The 7,500-nt window shown below is 40.5% G+C and overlaps 11 non-coding genes across 11 annotated transcripts; all 11 read left to right on the top strand.

Moving 5' to 3' along the window:
• The first annotated feature begins 5 nt into the window (after positions 1–5).
• On the top strand, positions 6–124 carry LOC128004609 (5S ribosomal RNA). Its single transcript, XR_008177296.1, has one exon. It is a non-coding gene; the product is annotated as a 5S ribosomal RNA (ribosomal RNA).
• A 221-nt stretch (positions 125–345) lies between these two features.
• Positions 346–464, top strand: LOC128009298 (5S ribosomal RNA). Its single transcript, XR_008181012.1, has one exon. It is a non-coding gene; the product is annotated as a 5S ribosomal RNA (ribosomal RNA).
• A 504-nt stretch (positions 465–968) lies between these two features.
• On the top strand, positions 969–1,087 carry LOC127988749 (5S ribosomal RNA). Its single transcript, XR_008161907.1, has one exon. It is a non-coding gene; the product is annotated as a 5S ribosomal RNA (ribosomal RNA).
• Positions 1,088–1,563: 476 nt separating this feature from the next.
• On the top strand, positions 1,564–1,682 carry LOC128004608 (5S ribosomal RNA). The gene has a single exon (XR_008177295.1). It is a non-coding gene; the product is annotated as a 5S ribosomal RNA (ribosomal RNA).
• A 221-nt stretch (positions 1,683–1,903) lies between these two features.
• Positions 1,904–2,022, top strand: LOC128009297 (5S ribosomal RNA). The gene has a single exon (XR_008181011.1). It is a non-coding gene; the product is annotated as a 5S ribosomal RNA (ribosomal RNA).
• Positions 2,023–2,537: 515 nt separating this feature from the next.
• Positions 2,538–2,656, top strand: LOC128004201 (5S ribosomal RNA). The gene has a single exon (XR_008176897.1). It is a non-coding gene; the product is annotated as a 5S ribosomal RNA (ribosomal RNA).
• A 380-nt stretch (positions 2,657–3,036) lies between these two features.
• LOC127995385 (5S ribosomal RNA) lies at positions 3,037–3,155 on the top strand. The gene has a single exon (XR_008168335.1). It is a non-coding gene; the product is annotated as a 5S ribosomal RNA (ribosomal RNA).
• A 221-nt stretch (positions 3,156–3,376) lies between these two features.
• LOC128009296 (5S ribosomal RNA) lies at positions 3,377–3,495 on the top strand. Its single transcript, XR_008181010.1, has one exon. It is a non-coding gene; the product is annotated as a 5S ribosomal RNA (ribosomal RNA).
• A 516-nt stretch (positions 3,496–4,011) lies between these two features.
• LOC128005526 (5S ribosomal RNA) lies at positions 4,012–4,130 on the top strand. The gene has a single exon (XR_008178175.1). It is a non-coding gene; the product is annotated as a 5S ribosomal RNA (ribosomal RNA).
• Positions 4,131–6,713: 2,583 nt separating this feature from the next.
• Positions 6,714–6,832, top strand: LOC128000112 (5S ribosomal RNA). The gene has a single exon (XR_008172907.1). It is a non-coding gene; the product is annotated as a 5S ribosomal RNA (ribosomal RNA).
• A 358-nt stretch (positions 6,833–7,190) lies between these two features.
• LOC128009295 (5S ribosomal RNA) lies at positions 7,191–7,309 on the top strand. The gene has a single exon (XR_008181009.1). It is a non-coding gene; the product is annotated as a 5S ribosomal RNA (ribosomal RNA).
• The last annotated feature ends 191 nt before the right edge of the window (positions 7,310–7,500 follow it).

Below are 7,500 nucleotides of genomic sequence, written 5' to 3'. Positions count from 1 at the left end.
ACTTCGCTTACCGCCATACCAACCTGGCTATGCCCGATCTCGTCTGATCTCGGAAGCTAAGTAGGTTTGGGCCTGGTTAGTACTTGGATGGGAGACCGCCTGGGAATACCAGGTACTGTAAGCTTTTTGGACATTTTTCACTTAGTTTATAATAATTTTGCCAAAAAATAGAGTCAATGCCCGATTTCTGAATCTTAGCAGGTTTAGGTCTGGTTAGTACTTTGATGAGAGACTGCCTAGGAATACCAGGTGCTTTAAGCTTTTGGGTTTTCTTTCCTACTTATATAATGTACTGGCGATAAGATTGGCTGGTCTTTAAATAGCCCTCTCATTGCAGCAGACTTCGCTTACGGCCATACCAACCTGGCTATGCCCGATCTCGTCTGATCTCGGAAGCTAAGCAGGTTTGGGCCTGGTTAGTACTTGGATGGGAGACCGCCTGGGAATACCAGGTGCTGTAAGCTTTTTGGAAATTTTTCACTTAGTATATAATAATTTTGCCAAAAAATAGAGTCAATGCCGGATCTCTGAATCTTAGCAGGTTTGGGCCTGGTTAGTACATGGATGGGAGACTGCCTGTTAATACCAGGTGCTGTAAGCTTTTTGGACATTTTTCACTTAGTATATAATAATTTTGCCAAAAAATAGAGTCAATGCCCGATCTCTGAATATTTGCAGCTTTGGGCGTGGTTAGTACATGGATGGGAGACTGCCTGGGAATACCAGGTGCTTTAATCTTTTTGGAAAATTTCACGAATTATATAATAATCTTTCATTAAAAAAAAAAAAAAAAGAGTCAATGCCCGATCTCTGAATCTTAGCAGGTTTAGGTCTGGTTAGTACTTTGATGAGAGACTGCCTAGGAATACCAGGTGCTTTAAGCTTTTGGGCTTTCTTTCCTACTCATATAATGTACTGGCGATAAGATTGGCTGCTCTTTAAATAGCCCTATCTTTGCAGCAGACTTCGCTTACGGCCATACCAACCTGGCTATGCCCGATCTCGTCTGATCTCGGAAGCTAAGCAGGTTTGGGCCTGGTTAGTACTTGGATGGGAGACCCCCTGGGAATACCAGGTGCTGTAAGCTACTTGGACATTTTTCACTTAGTTTATAATAATTTTGCCAAAAAATAGTCAATGCCCGATCTCTGAATCTTAGCAGGTTTAGGTCTGGTTAGTACTTTGATGAGAGACTGCCTAGGAATACCAGGTGCTTTAAGCTTTTGGGTTTTCTTTCCTACTTTCCTACTAGAGTCAATGCCCGATCTCTGAATCTTAGCAGGTTTGGGCCTGGTTAGTACTTGGATGGGAGACCGCCTGGGAATACCAGGTGCTGTAAGCTTTTTGGACATTTTTCACTTAGTATATAATAATTTTGCCAAAAAATAGAGTCAATGCCCGATCTCTGAATCTTAGCAGGTTTAGGTCTGGTTAGTACTTTGATGAGAGACTTTCTAGGAATACCAGGTGCTTTAAGCTTTTGGGCTTTCTTTCCTACTTATATAATGTACTGGCGATAAGATTGGCTGCTCTTTAAATAGCCCTCTCTTTGCAGCAGACTTCGCTTACCGCCATACCAACCTGGCTATGCCCGATCTCGTCTGATCTCGGAAGCTAAGTAGGTTTGGGCCTGGTTAGTACTTGGATGGGAGACCGCCTGGGAATACCAGGTACTGTAAGCTTTTTGGACATTTTTCACTTAGTTTATAATAATTTTGCCAAAAAATAGAGTCAATGCCCGATTTCTGAATCTTAGCAGGTTTAGGTCTGGTTAGTACTTTGATGAGAGACTGCCTAGGAATACCAGGTGCTTTAAGCTTTTGGGTTTTCTTTCCTACTTATATAATGTACTGGCGATAAGATTGGCTGGTCTTTAAATAGCCCTCTCATTGCAGCAGACTTCGCTTACGGCCATACCAACCTGGCTATGCCCGATCTCGTCTGATCTCGGAAGCTAAGCAGGTTTGGGCCTGGTTAGTACTTGGATGGGAGACCGCCTGGGAATACCAGGTGCTGTAAGCTTTTTGGAAATTTTTCACTTAGTATATAATAATTTTGCCAAAAAATAGAGTCAATGCCGGATCTCTGAATCTTAGCAGGTTTGGGCCTGGTTAGTACATGGATGGGAGACTGCCTGTTAATACCAGGTGCTGTAAGCTTTTTGGACATTTTTCACTTAGTATATAATAATTTTGCCAAAAAATAGAGTCAATGCCCGATCTCTGAATATTTGCAGCTTTGGGCGTGGTTAGTACATGGATGGGAGACTGCCTGGGAATACCAGGTGCTTTAATCTTTTTGGAAAATTTCACGAATTATATAATAATCTTTCATTAAAAAAAAAAAAAAAAAAAAAAAAAAAGAGTCAATGCCCGATCTCTGAATCTTAGCAGGTTTAGGTCTGGTTAGTACTTTGATGAGAGACTGCCTAGGAATACCAGGTGCTTTAAGCTTTTGGGTTTTCTTTCCTACTTATATAATGTACTGGCGATAAGATTGGCTGGTCTTTAAATAGCCCTCTCTTTGCAGCAGACTTCGCTTACGGCCATACCAACCTGGCTATGCCCGATCTCGTCTGATCTCCGAAGCTAAGCAGGTTTGGGCTTGGTTAGTACTTGGATGGGAGACCGCCTGGGAATATCAGGTGCTGTAAGCTTTTTGGACATTTTTCACTTAGTATATAATAATTTCGCCAAAAAATAGAGTCAATGCCTAATCTCTGAATATTAGCAGGTTTGGGCCTGGTTAGTACATGGATGGGAGACTGCCTGGGAATACCAGGTGCTTTAATCTTTTTGGAAAATTTCACGAATTATGTAATAATCTTTCATTAAAAAAAAAAAAAAAAAAAAAAAAAAAAAGAGTCAATGCCCGATCTCTGAATCTTAGCAGGTTTAGGTCTGGTTAGTACTTTGATGAGAGACTGCCTAGGAATACCAGGTGCTTTAAGCTTTTGGGCTTTCTTTCCTACTTATATAATGTACTGGCGATAAGATTGGCTGGTCTTTAAATAGCCCTCTCTTTGCAGCAGACGTCGCTTACGGCCATACCAACCTGGCTATGCCCGATCTCGTCTGATCTCGGAAGCTAAGCAGGTTTGGGCCTGGTTAGTACTTGGATGGGAGACCGCCTGGGAATACCAGGTACTGTAAGCTTTTTGGACATTTTTCACTTAGTTTATAATAATTTTGCCAAAAAATAGAGTCAATGCCCGATTTCTGAATCTTAGCAGGTTTAGGTCTGGTTAGTACTTTGATGAGAGACTGCCTAGGAATACCAGGTGCTTTAAGCTTTTGGGTTTTCTTTCCTACTTATATATTGTACTGGCGATAAGATTGGCTGGTCTTTAAATAGCCCTCTCATTGCAGCAGACTTCGCTTACGGCCATACCAACCTGGCTATGCCCGATCTCGTCTGATCTCGGAAGCTAAGCAGGTTTGGGCCTGGTTAGTACTTGGATGGGAGACCGCCTGGGAATACCAGGTGCTGTAAGCTTTTTGGAAATTTTTCACTTAGTATATAATAATTTTGCCAAAAAATAGAGTCAATGCCGGATCTCTGAATCTTAGCAGGTTTGGGCCTGGTTAGTACATGGATGGGAGACTGCCTGTTAATACCAGGTGCTGTAAGCTTTTTGGACATTTTTGACTTAGTATATAATAATTTTGCCAAAAAATAGAGTCAATGCCCGATCTCTGAATATTTGCAGCTTTGGGCCTGGTTAGTACATGGATGGGAGACTGCCTGGGAATACCAGGTGCTTTAATCTTTTTGGAAAATTTCACGAATTATATAATAATCTTTCATTAAAAAAAAAAAAAAAAAAAAAAAAAAAAGAGTCAATGCCCGATCTCTGAATCTTAGCAGGTTTAGGTCTGGTTAGTACTTTGATGAGAGACTGCCTAGGAATACCAGGTGCTTTAAGCTTTTGGGCTTTCTTTCCTACTTATATAATGTACTGGCGATAAGATTGGCTGCTCTTTAAATAGCCCTCTCTTTGCAGCAGACTTCGCTTACAGCCATGCCAACCTGGCTTTGGCCGATCTCGTCTGATCTCGGAAGCTAAGCAGGTTTGGTCCTGGTTAGTACTTGGATGGGAGACCGCCTGGGAATACCAGGTGCTGTAAGCTTTTTGGACATTTTTCACTTAGTTTATAATAATTTTGCCATAAAATAGAGTCAATGCCCGATCTCTGAATCTTAGCAGGTTTAGGTCTGGTTAGTACTTTGATGAGAGACTGCCTAGGAATACCAGGTGCTTTAAGTTTTTGGGTTTTCTTTCCTACTTATATAATGTACTGGCGATAAGATTGGCTGGTCTTTAAATAGCCCTCTCTTTGCAGCAAACTTCGCTTACGGCCAAACCAACCTGGCAACGCTAGTGAGCCACACAGGAAGTGAGTTGGCAGTTTGTAGTAGGCAGTAGGTGAGAGAGGCTCACCTTGTGTTTTTTGTTTTGTTTTATCTGCGTAAAGATTTATTTCTTTTGCAACTTATTGATTTTTGTTTGTTATAGTTTTTATACTTCCCAGCAGCAGTTTGCTGTCTGGGGAGAAATTTTTCTTTTGTTTGAAAAATGGATGGATTACATGGCAAAGAAGTGGACATGGCAGGAGGAAGACGAGTGCTAACAGACAAAGAAATGGATAAAGAACAACGAGATGGACAAGGACGAATGGATTATAACAAGAGGATTTACTCTAAAGAGGCTACAGTAATTGTTGACATGGCGGATCAGAGAGATGCAAGAGCAGAGGACATTATCAAAGCAGTGAACGAAAGGATTGGAGGAGGAAAGATTCTAGCAGTCAGACCAAGGCAAGTAAAAGAATATGAAATTACACTGATAAACAGGGAGGCGTGCGATGGATTAGATGAAGGATTAATGATAAAAGGAAAACTGTGTGAGATTCGACAACTGAAAACAAGGGAGTATGTGGTTTCTTTCATACATTTGCCAGCCTATATTGAGGACTCTGACATTTTAATTAAATTACAAAATTGGGGCGTAACACCTGTTTCAGACATCATAAGAAGAATGTATCCAGGCACAGACATTGCGGATGGTACAAGGTACCTAAGGGTGAAATTTCCTAAAGAAGTAGTGTCTCTGCCATACAGTACAAAGTTTGATACGGAGGAGGGAACACAGTATTTCAGGATCATGCATGATCGTCAGGTTAAAACCTGTCGATTGTGCATGAATCCGGGACATGTGTTCAAAGACTGTCCAGATTTTAAATGTCATCAGTGCAATGGCCAGGGTCATTACGCAAGGGATTGCGATGCAATTAAGTGCCCGGATTGCAGAAAGGTGATCATAAGATGTGAGTGTTGGATGGAGAATGAAATTCAAAATAAAGAGTCAGAAGGTGTAGGAGGGCGAATGTCAAAAGAAACTGAATTACAAAATGGTGGAGAGAATGAGGAAGAGGATGGTGTGAATAAAGAGGCTATTGTGGAAAATAAGAAGGAATTGGAAGAGAAAAGGCTGGAAGGAGAAATGGACAAAGGAATATTGACATCACAGGAAGTAACACAAGGGGTATTGGAGGAAATGGAGAACCAAGGATTAAAAGAAAAGGAGGAGGAAATGCAAGAGATAACTGAAGAGGAGAAAGAAATGGAATTGGAAGAGAAAAGGCTGGAAGGAGAAATGGACAAAGGAATATTGACATCACAGGAAGTAACACAAGGGGCATTGGAGGAAATGGAGAACCAAGGACTAAAAGAAAAGGAGGAGGAAATGCAAGAGATAACTGAAGAGGAGAAAGGAGTGGACAGAATGGATGATAGAAAGGACAAAAGGGTGACATTAAGAAGGAGAACCCTTAAGGTAATACCAAATGTGAATGTGGCCAGAAAAAAAAGACATTTTAGGGAAAAATACAATAAGGGGAAACATTTGTTTGAGAATAAATTTCAAGTGTTGAGGGAAGATGAGGAGGAGGAGGTAGACTAAGAATACAATGTTTGGTTTAAATTTGTATTATTATTTATTATTATAATGTTTTTATACATTGTATCATGGTATGCTAATGCCTTAATTGTATTTCAAAAAGAAAAATGGAGATAAAAGGTTATTTATTGAATGTAAAGTGAAATAAATGTGTTTGGTGTTTAGAGAAATGGCTTTTATCAAACCTGTGGCAAATAATTATTGTTTTTGTTTGTTATGCTTCTGTGGAAAATGTGTACAATGTTTTTAATGAAATATTTTAAATTTGTTAATAAAAAAAAAAAAATAAAAAAAAAAAAAAAAAAAAAATCTCGTCTGATCTCGGAAGCTAAGCAGGTTTGGGCCTGGTTAGTACTTGGATGGGAGACCGCCTGGGAATACCAGGTGCTGTAAGCTTTTTGGAAATTTTTCACTTAGTATATAATAATTTGGCAAAAAAATAGAGTCAATGCCCGATCTCTGAATCTTAGCAGGTTTGGGCCTGGTTAGTACATGGATGGGAGACTGCCTGTTAATACCAGGTGCTGTAAGCTTTTTGGACATTTTTCACTTAGTATATAATAATTTTGCCAAAAAATAGAGTCAATGCCCGATCTCTGAATCTTAGCAGGTTTAGGTCTGGTTAGTACTTTGATGAGAGACTGCCTAGGAATACCAGGTGCTTTAAGCTTTTGGGCTTTCTTTCCTACTTATATAATGTACTGGCGATAAGATTGGCTGCTCTTTAAATAGCCCTCTCTTTGCAGCAGACTTCGCTTACGGCCATACCAACCTGGCTATGCCCGATCTCGTCTGATCTCCGAAGCTAAGCAGGTTTGGGCCTGGTTAGTACTTGGATGGGAGACCGCCTGGGAATACCAGGTGCTGTAAGCTTTTTGGAAATTTTTCACTTAGTATATAATAATTTGGCAAAAAAATAGAGTCAATGCCCGATCTCTGAATCTTAGCAGGTTTGGGCCTGGTTAGTACATGGATGGGAGACTGCCTGTTAATACCAGGTGCTGTAAGCTTTTTGGACATTTTTCACTTAGTATATAATAATTTTGCCAAAAAATAGAGTCAATGCCCGATCTCTGAATCTTAGCAGGTTTAGGTCTGGTTAGTACTTTGATGAGAGACTGCCTAGGAATACCAGGTGCTTTAAGCTTTTGGGCTTTCTTTCCTACTTATATAATGTACTGGCGATAAGATTGGCTGCTCTTTAAATAGCCCTCTATTTGCAGCAGACTTCGCTTACGGCCATACCAACCTGGCTATGCCCGATCTCGTCTGATCTCGGAAGCTAAGCAGGTTTGGGCCTGGTTAGTACTTGGATGGGAGACCGCCTGGGAATACCAGGTGCTGTAAGCTTTTTGGACATTTTTCACTTAGTTTATAATAATTTTGCCAAAAAATAGAGTCAATGCCCGATCTCTGAATCTTAGCAGGTTTAGGTCTGGTTAGTACTTTGATGAGAGACTGCCTAGGAATACCAGGTGCTTTAAGCTTTTGGGTTTTCTTTCCTACTTATATAATGTACTGGCGATAAGATTGGCTGGTCT

The sequence above is a fragment of the Carassius gibelio genome, chromosome B22 (assembly GCF_023724105.1).
Source record: "Carassius gibelio isolate Cgi1373 ecotype wild population from Czech Republic chromosome B22, carGib1.2-hapl.c, whole genome shotgun sequence".
Classification (NCBI taxonomy): Eukaryota; Metazoa; Chordata; class Actinopteri; order Cypriniformes; family Cyprinidae; genus Carassius; species Carassius gibelio.
Note: the sequence above shows the minus strand (reverse complement) of the source record. Positions and strands in the feature narration are given on the sequence as shown.